The sequence below is a fragment of the Ambystoma mexicanum genome, chromosome 2q, assembly GCF_040938575.1.
Source record: "Ambystoma mexicanum isolate Mex_15411 chromosome 2q, UKY_AmexF1_1, whole genome shotgun sequence".
NCBI classification, from domain to species: Eukaryota; Metazoa; Chordata; class Amphibia; order Caudata; family Ambystomatidae; genus Ambystoma; species Ambystoma mexicanum.
This window is the reverse complement of record NC_090924.1, coordinates 443,870,549-443,883,828: the sequence shown is the minus strand read 5'-3', so window position 1 is coordinate 443,883,828 and position 13,280 is coordinate 443,870,549. Positions and strand designations below refer to the sequence as shown.

Below are 13,280 nucleotides of genomic sequence, written 5' to 3'. Positions count from 1 at the left end.
TGCACTCAGTGACATTAGCTGGGATTGGGGCCACACCTGGCACATCTAACTGTACACTTCATTATGTTATGTTATGTTAAAGGTTCTTGCATCGTGCACTGTTGCCATCTAAATGGTCTCTTGGTGCTCTAGTGAATCTGCAATGCAAGGAGCGTGGCATGGCTTGTTAGTCGGATTGAGCAGGAGAAGAGCAAGTAAGCTTTGTTTTTTCTACACGTTTTTTCTACATGTGCTAAAAGTTTAAAATAAACTATTGCACAATAATAAAACATTTTTTAAAAAGAGAGCTTTCATGTGCTGTTGGCAGCTTCAGTTCAGAGAAACTGGTCACTGAGCGTAGGTGCATTTTCGGTTGGTAACCGTCATGTGGTGCTGAGGTGAGATGGTGTATGGAATTGTTTTCTTGACGGGGTGTTGTGAAGTGGGTGCGGTTTGTGTTTAGTTCAGAGTTTGAGAGGGCGTATGCAGCGAGGTGAGTTTTTTTTACGGTTAGTTGGTGGCAATACTTATCCTACCCTCGGCATTACCCCGACTTAGGTTAAATGCAGACTTTGGCTATTTTAGAGAATTAGACTAAATGCAAACTTTGGCTACTTTGGACAATTGGCTAGATGCAAACCTTGGCTAGCTTACACACTTATGCTGAATACAAACTTTGTATGCCTTAATACTTAAACTAAATGCAAACTCTGCTTACCTTACACACTTAAGCAAAATGCAAACATTGGCTGTCTTGGACAATTGGCTAAGTGCAAACTTTGGGTGCAAAAATATGACTACCTCACACGGTTAGGGTAATTGCTAAATATGACCACCTTGTGCAATTACGTTAGATGTCTGTAGATATATGACAATAGGTAGTAGGAATGGTGGGGATTTACTGGAGTACAGTAATGGCGGGACTCCCCACCCAGACCACACTTACCTTATCAGTTGCTGTAGGTTGACTGCGTTAGGCGTCCCAGGCGAACACGGAAAAACACAGAGCTGCTTGGTCGCGAGCTGCCCTTTGTCTTGTGGCCCTTAGCCGGCTGCACAGGCAGGCTGCCCTGGGAATTCATCTGATGAAGGGACCTTTCGGTCACGTGGTACAGCAGGCAGGCCAATCTGCTTCAGCTGCAATGGAGGAGGCTTGGCTTCGGGTGGAGGGGTTGTGGGGGCCTTGCCAGGCACTGTGAGGGTGCAAAGGTTATAGAAAATAAGCTCCCAGGTGGAGCGCTGACCCCTAGGTCAGCTGCATGCTCAGGAGAGCCGTGCACAAAGTGCAAGGACTGCCCCTGGTGCAAGGGGAACACCAGGAAACTATCACAGACCTTCCGGTCATGTGGTACAGCTGGCAGGCCAATCCACTTCAGCTGCGATGGAGGGAGCTTGGGTTATGGTGGAGGGGGTGGTGGGGGCATTGCCAGGAGCTGTGAGGTCGCAAACGTTATACAAATAGGCTCCCAGGTGGAGTGCTTACCCCCGGGTCAGCTACCCGCTCATGAGAGCCGTGCAGTATGTTAGTGGTGTGGTAAAGGTAAACATACGTGGTGATTTAAATCCCTCCTAATTATGAGGTGGTATTGCATCAGACATTTTCTGCATATTTTAGAAACTACTACAATGGCTAAATAGCTCATGACTATGCCATGTGTTGTTGTTACGCATACAATGTGGGAATATCCTATGCATGCCAACTCAAAGTTAAGTAGCATTAAAAAACATAAGAACAGGTTGTTTGTAAAATACCACATCTTCTGACCACTAAAAGGGGACTGTGCTGTGCTGCTGTCCTCTAGTGTATCTATTCTCCCTTGGGCATCTGCCCACGCTGTGCTCTCCCTAGCCCAGGGGTCAGCTGGCTGCGGCTGTCCAGATGTTTTGGGTAACAGCACCCATGATCCAACGCCATTGATTATTCTGGTGTTTAGGGCTGATGGGAGCCAAAACATTTGGCGAGCCACAAAGGTTGCAGACCCGTGCCTAGTTACTGTATTGTACGGGACATTGGTCAATGCCGTAATCTGACTAATTGGCAGGTGTCACTGTTGCACTGGTATCTACCTCCATCCCCACCAGACATGACTAGGAGTGGGGGAAGGAGGAACATAAGGGACCATACCAAGCACCTTATTGCTTCTGGGTTCCTCTGCAAATTGTGGCAGAGCACTGTACATCAAGCTTAGAAGTCAGCCTCTGGACTACCATTGACAGTGCTGGACTGGCCCACCGGGACACCGGGACTTTCCCCGGTGGGCCTCGAGGCATAGGGCCTCTTTTTCTGCTTGGTGGAAGGATACATAATGGGAACATCATCCATGATCCAGCCCAGCCTGGGTGGTTTGACATCAGCAGGCTGCTTTCTTTCTCCCCGGGACATGCCAGCTGTGTGAATCACGTCTGCGCATAAGGGTTGCTGCCTGGGGCCAGGCAAGAAGCAAACCACACGTGCCCTGAAAGGACTAACTTCGGGACTTATGACTCGCGCTTTATGCCCAGTCCTCTTAGCAGGGAAGGACTTTGTAAGTGCTACAAAATTAAAAGGCAGCGTCAGACAGAGACCATCAGGGGGCGCAGCAAGCCACCTGGCTGGTTAATCTGTCCGGTCCCCTGTTCAGGAGCATTTTAAGCCCTTCCTGGGCTTTCTACATGGTCTGTGAGTGGAGTTTTGCCTTTGTATTGAAGGTGTGCCGTGTGCGGCCTCTGTGTGCACTGCCAAGCCAGGAAACGGATTTCAGTCGATGGAGATTTCATTGTGGAGGCCTGGCCGGTGGATGCAGAGCGAGATCCATGCAGCCGAGGACAGGGCCGCAGTATGGATACAGCGATATACCGCCTCCGAGCTTATCTAGCTATCACATCGTAAAAGTTTGTGTGCGACGTAGATTGGGAAGTCAATAATTGGGCTTCGTTTACAGGTAAGAGCTGAAGCCCCAGACAGGGGCTCCACAGAGAGGCGATACCTTGGCCCTGTGTGAGAGTGTGTGGTTTGCTCGCCTTTGGACTCTTCCAACGTGAGTTCTCCCCAGTAGATGGATTTTCATAGCGTCAACACATGTAGCGCCCCAGCGAAGTGCCAGTCATTTTGAAATATACATGATTGTCATTGCAGAACCTTGCATTGTCACGAAAGGCTCAGAGGCGACCCCTCCTATAGGCTGACCATCAGCTTGCTTCTTATAGGTGACAAAGGATTTAAATTGTTTTCATCATTACGGTGTGCAGATCTCCAATACAGTGGTTTTCCTGGACACACTTTTGCATTTACAGTGCAACAGTTTGTTTTTTCATGCGTTTGTGCCTTTCGGTCACACTGGGAATCTTGCTTTTTTTTCAGAGCTCTATTGTTTGACATACCAGGTTTGTTTGCAATTATTTAATCTAGTGGACTAACCGGTCACCTGCGCCACTACCTTAAAACCTGATGCACTATATAATAACAATAGTTAGTATTCTAGATTCAGACAGAATTTATGGTGTTGTACGCTTTGTTTGGACAGCCAGCTAACATGTGTTTTGACCTTGGCAAGGAGCAAGACTTGGGGTTTAAAGGGCTGGCGATTAGGGCGATAACCAGCAACTTTTTGACATACTCTACAGGGGCAAGGAATTGGGCCACGCGTTTCAATTGGCAGTGGGAGGCAGCGAACAAAAGGCAATTGGAAACCATTGGGATGGAAAGCAAAGTGATTGTCCGAGAAGGCCTAGGTACTTTCAACTGTAGTCAAGTGGAAGGGGCCCCATGTTGGCAGTTATTGGCCTGGTGCCACTGCGCAATATTCTTGCGTGGATGATTTACTGTGTACAGGCAAGAGTCTTCACATGGAGCGTTGTGTTCTGTGCAGGGAATTACAATTCGGGAGTGTGCGGCATGCAATGCACCGATTTGTCTGCTGTGTACCATGTGAGCATGAGTCACTGGGCTGTGGTGACTGATGGAGTGAGTAATGTAATTACCCACTAGAGTGGACCTAGCATCTGTGCACATCTTTTGTATGCTGAGTTGTCTGACTTAGTAAATAGTTATGTTTGTGCTAGGCCTAACTTGCAGCTACTTGACATCACTGTCCTCTCTCGCTGCTTTTGTAGTTGGTGAAATGATATAGCATTTATAACGCGCCTATACACAAGTGTTTCAAGGCGCGACGAGGCAAGGGAGGGGGAACAGAGGGAAGACAGACAACGATCCTACTAGGCCAGGTGTCATTCAGATCGCGCAAGTGCATGGGAAGGGGAAGGAGGAAAGCGCAGCGGGGGAGGTGGGAGTGGACAGTGCAATACATGGGATAATAAGATAAATAAACAAAGTAAAAGTGTGGCCAGCAGGTGGCAAGTGCAAGGGTAAGTGCAGACATCGGGTGTCAAGTGCTGGTAGTGGGACTGTAGGGATACAGAAAAACAGCCCCAAAGTGTGGGGTTGCCAGTAAGGCAGTGCAGGAGTGCGACTGGCGGGGTAGGGGGCCTGGGCCCAAGATCAGAGGGTGGACAGGTAACCAGTGCAGTTTCAGTATCAGCCAGGAAGTCAGCAGGGGAGAGGAGGAGAACAAGCAGAAGCAAAGTGAAAGGTTTTGAGGTGCTTCTGGAACCAGAGTTGATTCACCTCAAGTTTCAGGGAGGCAGGGAGGCTGTTCCAGAGGGAGGCCCCAGCCGAAGAAAGATCTACCACCAACTTGTTGCTTGGAGAAGTGTCTGACCCTGAGGGAGTTGGAGGCGGATGAGGGGAGAGCTCAAGAAGGAAGATAGAGTTGAAGACATTGAGCCCCCAGAAGACCTTATGGACAATACAGAGGGTTTTGAACTTAATCCTCACAGCCACTGGGAGCCAATGCAGAGATTTCAGTCCTGGAGAGATACGATCTCTGGGCTTGAGGCCAAGGACAAGTCTCGCAGTCCTGTTCTGGATGAGTTGCAGAGGGCGGAGAGTAGAAGCAGGCAGATTTAGAAAGAGGCTGTTGCAATAGTCCAGTCTTGAGAGAAATAGAGCTCTGGAGACAGTGAGCTTCTGGGGGAAGGAGAGGCAAGGAAGAATGCGTCTGAGGAGGTGCAGCTGGTAGTGACACTTCTTAGAGACGTCAGATATGTGAGGAGAGAAGGAGAGTGTGGAGTCGAAGATGACACCAAGGTTTTTGGCCTCACAGGTGGGAGCAGGCTAAATATAGAAAAGGGCAGAATAGAGTGGACTTGAAGCTACGACCACAAACCAGGATGTCCTGTGTGACAGTCTGCCAAAACATTAATTTCTTGTAATGAAAAATGTAGCTATTGTTCGAATGTGGGGTTTGTGGTCAGCAAGCTCTGACATTTTGTGCCGTCCACCTGCTGGGAGGCGAGAGCGACTTCGTATTGGTCCTTTTGACTCATCACCTTGCTTTGTGCATCTGACCTTGCTACACCACTCGTTCCACCGGAGGTCGAGCAGCTTTGGACTTTTCCCGCTAGTGACAAAATGACTACTGCCCTGCAGAAGTACAAGGATGAGTAGTGTCTAGCCCGTCTACTCAGTCCTCTCACTTCTACAAAACAAAAGTGATCCCAATCAAAATGGTGAAATGGCACATGTAAGAAATACACCCCTTTTGCCGCATGCATGGTGCTAAATGAGGCCCCAAACTCTCAATATGGCTTTTACCTTACCCAAAAGTGCAACATGCAAACACAGTATCATTCGCGAAGTGGAGCCAGCGAAAAGCGAACCACTATGGTTGAAGGCACAGGTGCCGAACCACTCTTTGTCGGAACATTGTGGGCACTACATTGGCATGACTCACTAATCTCATACCAAGTCAACCTTTTTTGTTAGTTTTGGCTAAAGTGCCACCTATAAGCTGAAACTATTGCATTAGAGTACAGCTAGGGAGAAATAGCATGTGAGGCGGGACACAAAGCTTGTGCATGTTGTTTGGTTATTTACCCACCCATTGACTGCCCATGGCTGTGGTAATCCCTATGGCCATGTCTACCTGCTTTCTGCCCCTCTCCACCCAAAAGACGTCCTCCTAGGATGTATTTGAGCTAGCTTTGTGAAGCCTTAACATCAAACTGCGTGCCTAACGTGCCTGCCAGTGTTTTCTCAAAGCAGTCTTCTGAGAGTTAATGAATTTATTGGAACTGTAAAAACGCTACTGGTGAAATAAAAAGTACTATGCCTGTCCTTCACTGAAGTCCTGTGAAAAACAAGCATTGGTAAAGACAACTGTTTGAGCTTGAGTATCAATATTAGGCATTCACCAGACCGTGCTATTATATGCCGAGGTACTCTCATCAATTGGCAGCTGCTACTATCAATGGACAGTTGGTACCACTACGGAAGTGCCTGGCAAATGCCTTTCCCATGCCTACACAAAAGCCAAAACTGATGGAATTGCCAATGCTCGTTTAAGAATGTCTTTTATCTGTGTGCAATTCCCAGCCCAGGAATAGGGTGAAATGGGTTATGGATGCATGTTGTCTGGGCACCTTTAATACCAGAAGAATTCTATTTTCTTATCTGCAAAATGTGTAATGTCCCAGGTCCCTCTATCATTGAAGACCTACATTAAGAGATCATGAACTTATTTAAGACAGACTTTTTAATCCATATAACTTAAAACATGCTTTAAATGCACTGATTTTGACTAACTTTATTCAAAGTTTTCTTGGAGGATACTCCCAATACCCTCATAGAAGGGTTGGGCTCACACGCTGTGCTCCCTCGTGCAGCAGAATATGGGGCCACTTTGAAAAAAAATTCCAGGGCCACTTTTCGTTCCCAGTCCGGCCCTGAGCATTGATGTTTTTGTCACTTAGCTATTGTATTCGTTCACGGGCGGCTTTCGACAATTTCAATAGATTCAACACCAGGGCTTGGTGTGGCATGGGTAAGAAAACCTCAGCTACAGAATATTTGGAAGATATTATGACCGTAAGTGAGCAAATGTGGGCCCTCTCACCCTCTAACCGAGCGAGTCAATAAAACAATGTTATGCAAAAGAGAGCCATTCCCTACGTGGTAGGGCTAGTCTGTTTAAAAGCCTATGCACCAAGGAGTGCTTGCCCCATTCCAAAGAACCTACAGAGAGGTCCCTTTCTCTATGTATGATGTATTCTTAATAGAGAAGTAGTTGTGCTCCCCATTGAAAACCTCCACCGAACAATCTCTCTACTATCCTTAAAGGTCCTCTGATTAGAAGTACCTATATTGGGTGTGGTTGCACGCCGGAGAAGATGGCTGTGTAGCCGCGCCGCTCCTTCCCACTGATTTTTTCTCACGGCGTTAAGTTTATTTACTTTTGATCTTTTTCCTACCATTTGCCTGCGGGAAGCATCAGGATTGTCACGTGAATCTTTGTTCACGCTCCAGCACTGCTCTGCCCTTCTGGGGCTCTGTCCGTGCTCTGAAGCCATCACACCGACTGCTGCCCCCTGCTGGATCTGCCCCTCGTGAGGAGACACTCGGCGTCACCTCTTTGGTGACGTGCCGGTCTTGGCCTGTGCAGCACCTCCCGTTCAGCGGGAGATTGCACACGCAATCTTCCATCTTTTTTTATCACGTTATACTCTCGTTACTATCCAAGTAAAGGCTATACTGGTTACTGGTCATTTGTAGCGCTGATTCCTTTAGTGGGCCACCTCTCCTCACAACATGACAACGCATGGAAGTGGCATTATCCAATGAATTGCTTTTTCTCCTTTACTTCCAACAATTTATCTTTGCCTCAACCATCGGAAAAGACTATTTATGGTAATTTGTCAACCTCTATTTACTTTAAAGATATTTACCTTGTTACGCAACAGTCTACAAATGCGCTAGTATCCCAATCTATGTAACTGGATGTGCTGTGGAACTTCATAATTCTATATACTGCTTCTTCTACCAGCTACTTCGTAATTTGCTCAAACTGATTCCCATATTAACCTGCGCTACAGTTAATTCAGTTGTGTGAGTGCTGGGGCTCTGTGCCTTATTCAACATTTCTATTGGTGGTTCTGTGTTATGTATCTCCATCTTTGGTTTGCTCCTTATTATTTTCTGCCTTTCCATTTGGTCTCCATAATTGGAGGTAGGTGGTAAGCATAATATGGATATAATAATAATTGCAAACTATAAAATATTACCCCTCAACAACTGACCACCCAGTGCATTCACTAAACTGAGTACATCATCTCATATCATCTCAAAGGTGGTTCTCAAACTCTGGGCAGACGTACTACTACCATTCTACTGAACTTTGGCCTTTAGTTTTCTTCTTCATTAACCTCGTCTGGCCTCTAAACTCAAGCACCTTTGTCTTTGTGTATTCATTGTGTTCATTAATCTGCCATCAACTGTTGCTATTATGGCCTGGGGCCGAAATACCTTCAACTCTCTCTTCCCAAATATCTTCCTTCTCGAGCTCTTCGCTCATCCGCCTCCAACTCCCTCAGGGTCAGCACCTTTTCTAAGCAACGAGTTGGTGGTAGAGCTTTCTCTCTGGCAGGGGCCTCCCTATGGAACAGCCTTCCGGCCTCCCTGAAACTTGAGGAGAACCACCTCCGGTTCCGGAAGCACCTCAAAACATTCCTCTTTGCTTCTGCTTTCTCTCCCCTGCTGAATTCCTGGCTGATACTGCACTGGTTACCTTTCTGAACTCGGGCCCTGGGCCCGCCAGTCGCACACCTGCACTGCCCCCCTGGCAACTCCTGCACTTGGGGACTGTTTTCTGTCTCCCTACAGTCCCCCTACCAGCACTTTTGTCTGCACTTACCTTGCACTTGCCACCATATAGCCGTTTTTATTTATCTTATTTATTCTACTAGCCCATGTACTGCACTTTCCCCTCTCCCCTCTCCCTTCCCCCTCACACTTTTCCCTTCACCCCTTCCCTTGCGCGATCTGAATGACACATGGACTAGTAAGATCGTTGTCTGTCATCCCTTTTTGTTCCCCCTCCCTTGCCTCGTCGCGCCATTGTCCACCCTTGTTTGTCCTTTGTTTTGTGGGGACCCACTGGTTTAGGTAGTGTCTCTGTGTTACAGCAAAGTCTTGACCATGTATCTGCTACTCAGCGATATTCCTCTTTCTGTGTCTTTGACACCAAATGTGAGCATGTCTTGTAGTCCTTTTTCAGTTTTTGTGACTGATACAATAGTGAGCGTCTACAGCAGAGGCAAGATCATTTATTTGCTACTTAGCGGTAGTCCTTCTGTTGTTGTCTGAGCACGTTTTATAGTCCTTTTTCAGTTGTTGTGAGTGAGGCACTAGCGTACGCATTAATATGGCGTATTCAGGACTGTGGTGAACTGCTATGACGGTGTTGTGGGTCCGGTGAAAGGAATCCAGTTCCAGTTACGCTGTGTTCTCGGAGTCGACTGGAAGTAAGAGCCATGGCTCCGAGACGGCTTTTGATCTGTGTCCAAGTTAAGAGGCACGGACACAGCTATGTGCTTTTGTGGGAGTATTTTCTCTATTTTCTCTATTCTCTGTGATAACGAGCGAGTGGATTTGTTTTCTCTTTTTCTCCACTGCTTTTCAGAAATGAGGCAATGCCGCCAGCTCCATTGGGTCTCATGAGAGTGTTCATGTTGCAATTTAGAGATTGGCTCCGTAGTGAAGATTAAAGGTAATAAGTGTTCATTGTCAGTACCCTGTAAAAAGGTGATGGGCCAGTTATTGGGTGTGACCACGGTGCACACTGTCTGTGTGTGTGTCAATGTGCTATTATGGGAGCACGTGGTGATATACTCTGAGTTGTTAGGTTGTAACTACGGTTGACTACGGTGCACATTGACTATTGTCTGTGTGTGTGTCAATGTGCTATTATGGGAACACGCAGTGATATACTCTGATTTGTTAGGATGTAGCAACTGTGAGTAGGTGGTGCTTTGATAGTGATTAGATGTTATGTTTGTATTTTGGTGTGCAGGTTTCGGAACCAGGAGGGTGACTTGGAGTACCCATTTATGAAAAAACTTGATTCTAGGAGTTTTTCTGCTATTGGATGGGACAGTGTCCCTAGCGCTACTTACTATCACTCATTGAGGTATAGTAGTTTGTTGCTTCTTTGAGGGGAGGGTCCAATTTGGGCCTTTCCCTAACCTTTTTTGGACAGTATTTGTAATGTCCATAGGGTGACTATGGATAATTATAATCCTTTGGCTCACTGTCTGATGTGTTGGTGTTGGTTATCTTCCTATATAGGTGACTCCTTTGTTGGATTACCTTACCCTTTGACTCAGGATCACATGGTGGTGAAAACGTATGCAAAAAGGTTCTCTCCCCTGAAGAAAGTTCCAGCATTTGGAAGCCTGAAGAACTGAAATATGTTGGGATATGTTGTTAATCGACACGTTGATTAATGTTTAGTGGATGTTAATTGTCATGTGTCTGTAAATTTTGGAATGTTGTAAACATTGTGGTATATTTCATCCCATTAGACTGGTGTTATACCCACCGTGTGGGTTATTATCTTGGATTTCATAGTGTGTTTTAAAACAAGTTGTTTTAACAATTTTTATCAAATTTTGAATATAAAAATTAAAATGATTTAATTTATAAATTCGTGTGACACACCAAGTCCATTCTTTCAGGACTAATAAGTAGGGGTGATTACTACTGATCATCTTCATTTAGACAGATGAGTAATGGAATAGACTAAAGGGCATGTACCTATTCTCCTTTGTGTATATATATTTAGGGTTAGCCTCGGACAGTGGAGTTAGGTTTCCTATGGGGCATCAGTGATCTTATGTATACCGGATGTATTTTCAACTGCCATAGTCCAGGCCTTACCCCCTCACAGACCTGAAGACTGTGCCATAGATACAGATCCCTCAGCAGTGATTCCCTTCGGCAGAATGTTCATCCTTTCCGAACCAGAGAAAAAGGCCCTCCGAGAATACCTGGATACCAACCTTGAAAACGGCACCATAAGACCCTCAAAATGTCCAGCGGGTGCTTCGTTGTTCTTTGTTCCCAAGAAGGACACCAAGGAACGCAGACCTTGCCTCGACTATCGTGGCTTAAATCAATGCACCCTCAAAGATCGGTACCCACTGCCCCTGAACTCGGATATCCTGGAAGCTGTGAGAGGCGCCGTATTATTCACGAAGTTGGATCTCCGGGGTTCCTATAATTTGATCCGTGTCCGGGAAGGAGACAAATGGAAAACAGCCTTTAGAACACCCTTTGGTCACTATGAATATCTAGTCATGCCTTTTGGACTAGCTAATGCCCCCATAGTTTTCCACCGTTTTATGCATAGGGTGTTTTTTGACATGTTATTCCTCTTCGTCATTGTCTATCTGGATGACATATTGATCTTTTCCAAGGATCCTCTAAAGCATGAAGAACATCTAAAGGCAGTATTACAATGACTCCGTGAACACAAACTTTTAGCCAAACCCGAAAAAATTCTTGTTTCACGTTACTTCTGTTCACTACCTAGGATTCATCCTTAGCCCAGAAGGAATTAGTGTGGACCCTTCAAAGGTAAATACCATACTGGCATGGCCCGCTCCCACGTCTGTGAAACAAGTTCAATCCTTCCTGGGGCTTGCCAACTTCTACCGGAAGTTCATTTCTACCTTTTCCGAGATCGTTCAGCTGATCGTTGCCCTCTTGAAGAAAGACACCCCCTTTATCTGGTCTACACCGCAAGATAAGGCATTCCAACATTTAAAGACAGAGTTCACGCAAGCCCCCATTTGGCCCAACACGAAATAAATCGGCCATTCCTAGTGGAAACGGATGCCTCTAACTACGCCATAGGAGCGGTCTTGAAGCAGGAACTTGAGGATAAACTGGAACACCCCATTGCTTACCTCTCACGAACCCTGACTCCCAGTGAGACACATTACTCCGTCCTGGAAAAGGAACTGTTAGCCATCCGCCAAGCCTTCACTGAATGGCGACATCTACTTCTGGGTGCTAAAAATCCAGTTCAGGTCCGTACGGACCATCGGAATCTTCAAATTCAACAGTCGTTGGAGTGCAGGAACAGTCGTCAGGTGCGTTGGGCCTACTTCTTTGCCCGGGCCATATTCCAAATCACTCATGTTCCCGGATCACAAAACCTGATTGATGACGCCTTATCTCAACTTCCTGACTATGTAACTACTGAAGACAGGGCCTATCCAAGATGCTTCCCCACACGATCTTTGTTGCTCAAGCAGTCAACCTCCTGGAAGAAATTCGAGTGCAAACCCAATTCTCTGACCTCTGGAAGGATATTTCAAGGAAGAATCCATGGAACCTAAGAGTTAAGGAAGGATATTTTTTCAAGCACAATGCACTGGTCATTCCTACACAGAAATTACAACAAAGAATAATAAACTTCTGTCATGATACCCTTCACTCCGGGCATCGTGGCATAACCAACACCCTCTGTCTCATGCAAAGACAGTTTTGGTGGCCTGGGATGAAGACCAACGTACAGCAGTACATCAAAGCTTGTACTATCTGCAGTCAAAATAAACATGATAACAAGAGACCGGCGGGTTTTCTAATGCAACGTACACTGCCAACAAGGCCATGGGAATTCATTGTTACAGACTTCATTGTGGAATTACCACCTTCTCGAGGATACACGACCATCATGGTTATCATAGACTTGTTCACTCATATGGCTCATTTTACACCTCTGTGTAAGCTACCATTCTCGTCCGAGCTTGCTGGAATCTTCCTGGAACACATATCCCGTTTACATGGACTTCCTTCCAAGATCATATCTGATCGAGGAGCTCAATACGTCTCTCAATTCTGGAAACATCTCTGTCGCATTTTGGGAATCCAACGCGCCCTCTCATCTGGTCATCATCCCCAAACCAATGGGACGACAGAACGTGGTAATCAGACCCTGGAGCAGTGTCTTCGATGTTTCGCCACCAAGGTTCAGGATGACTGGTCGCTCCTGATACCCGTGGCTGAATTCGCCTACAACAATTCTGATCATTCAGCACTTAAGACCAGTCCCTTTTATTGTAGCCAAGGTTTACATCCATCGGTTCTACCCTCTGTTCTCCCTCATACTACACCAGTACCTACTGTCGACTCCTGGATAGAAACCCTCATCAACGTACACCAGGAGGCCAAAGAAAACTTAGAGAACACAGACTAAGAGGTATGCGGATTCCAAAAGAAGACCAGGTCCTTCTTATGCAATTGGTGATCAAGTCTGGTTGTCCTCGAAATTACTACCCCGACATCTATGACCAAACAAGTTGGCCCCTCGGTACTATGATCCATTTCCCATCAAGGAAATTATCAATCCAGTTTCATACCGGATCAGACTACCAGACTCCTGGAAGAAAATTCACCCAGTATTTCACACATCCTTATTAAA

At 46.3% G+C, this 13,280-nt stretch overlaps 1 protein-coding gene across 1 annotated transcript in view; it reads right to left on the bottom strand.

Annotated features, from left to right (window-relative positions):
• The window catches only part of LOC138569491 (scavenger receptor cysteine-rich type 1 protein M130-like), a 512,555-nt gene that overhangs the window by 331,347 nt on the left and 167,928 nt on the right, over nt 1-13,280 (bottom strand). The gene's annotated exons all lie outside the window — the stretch shown is intronic.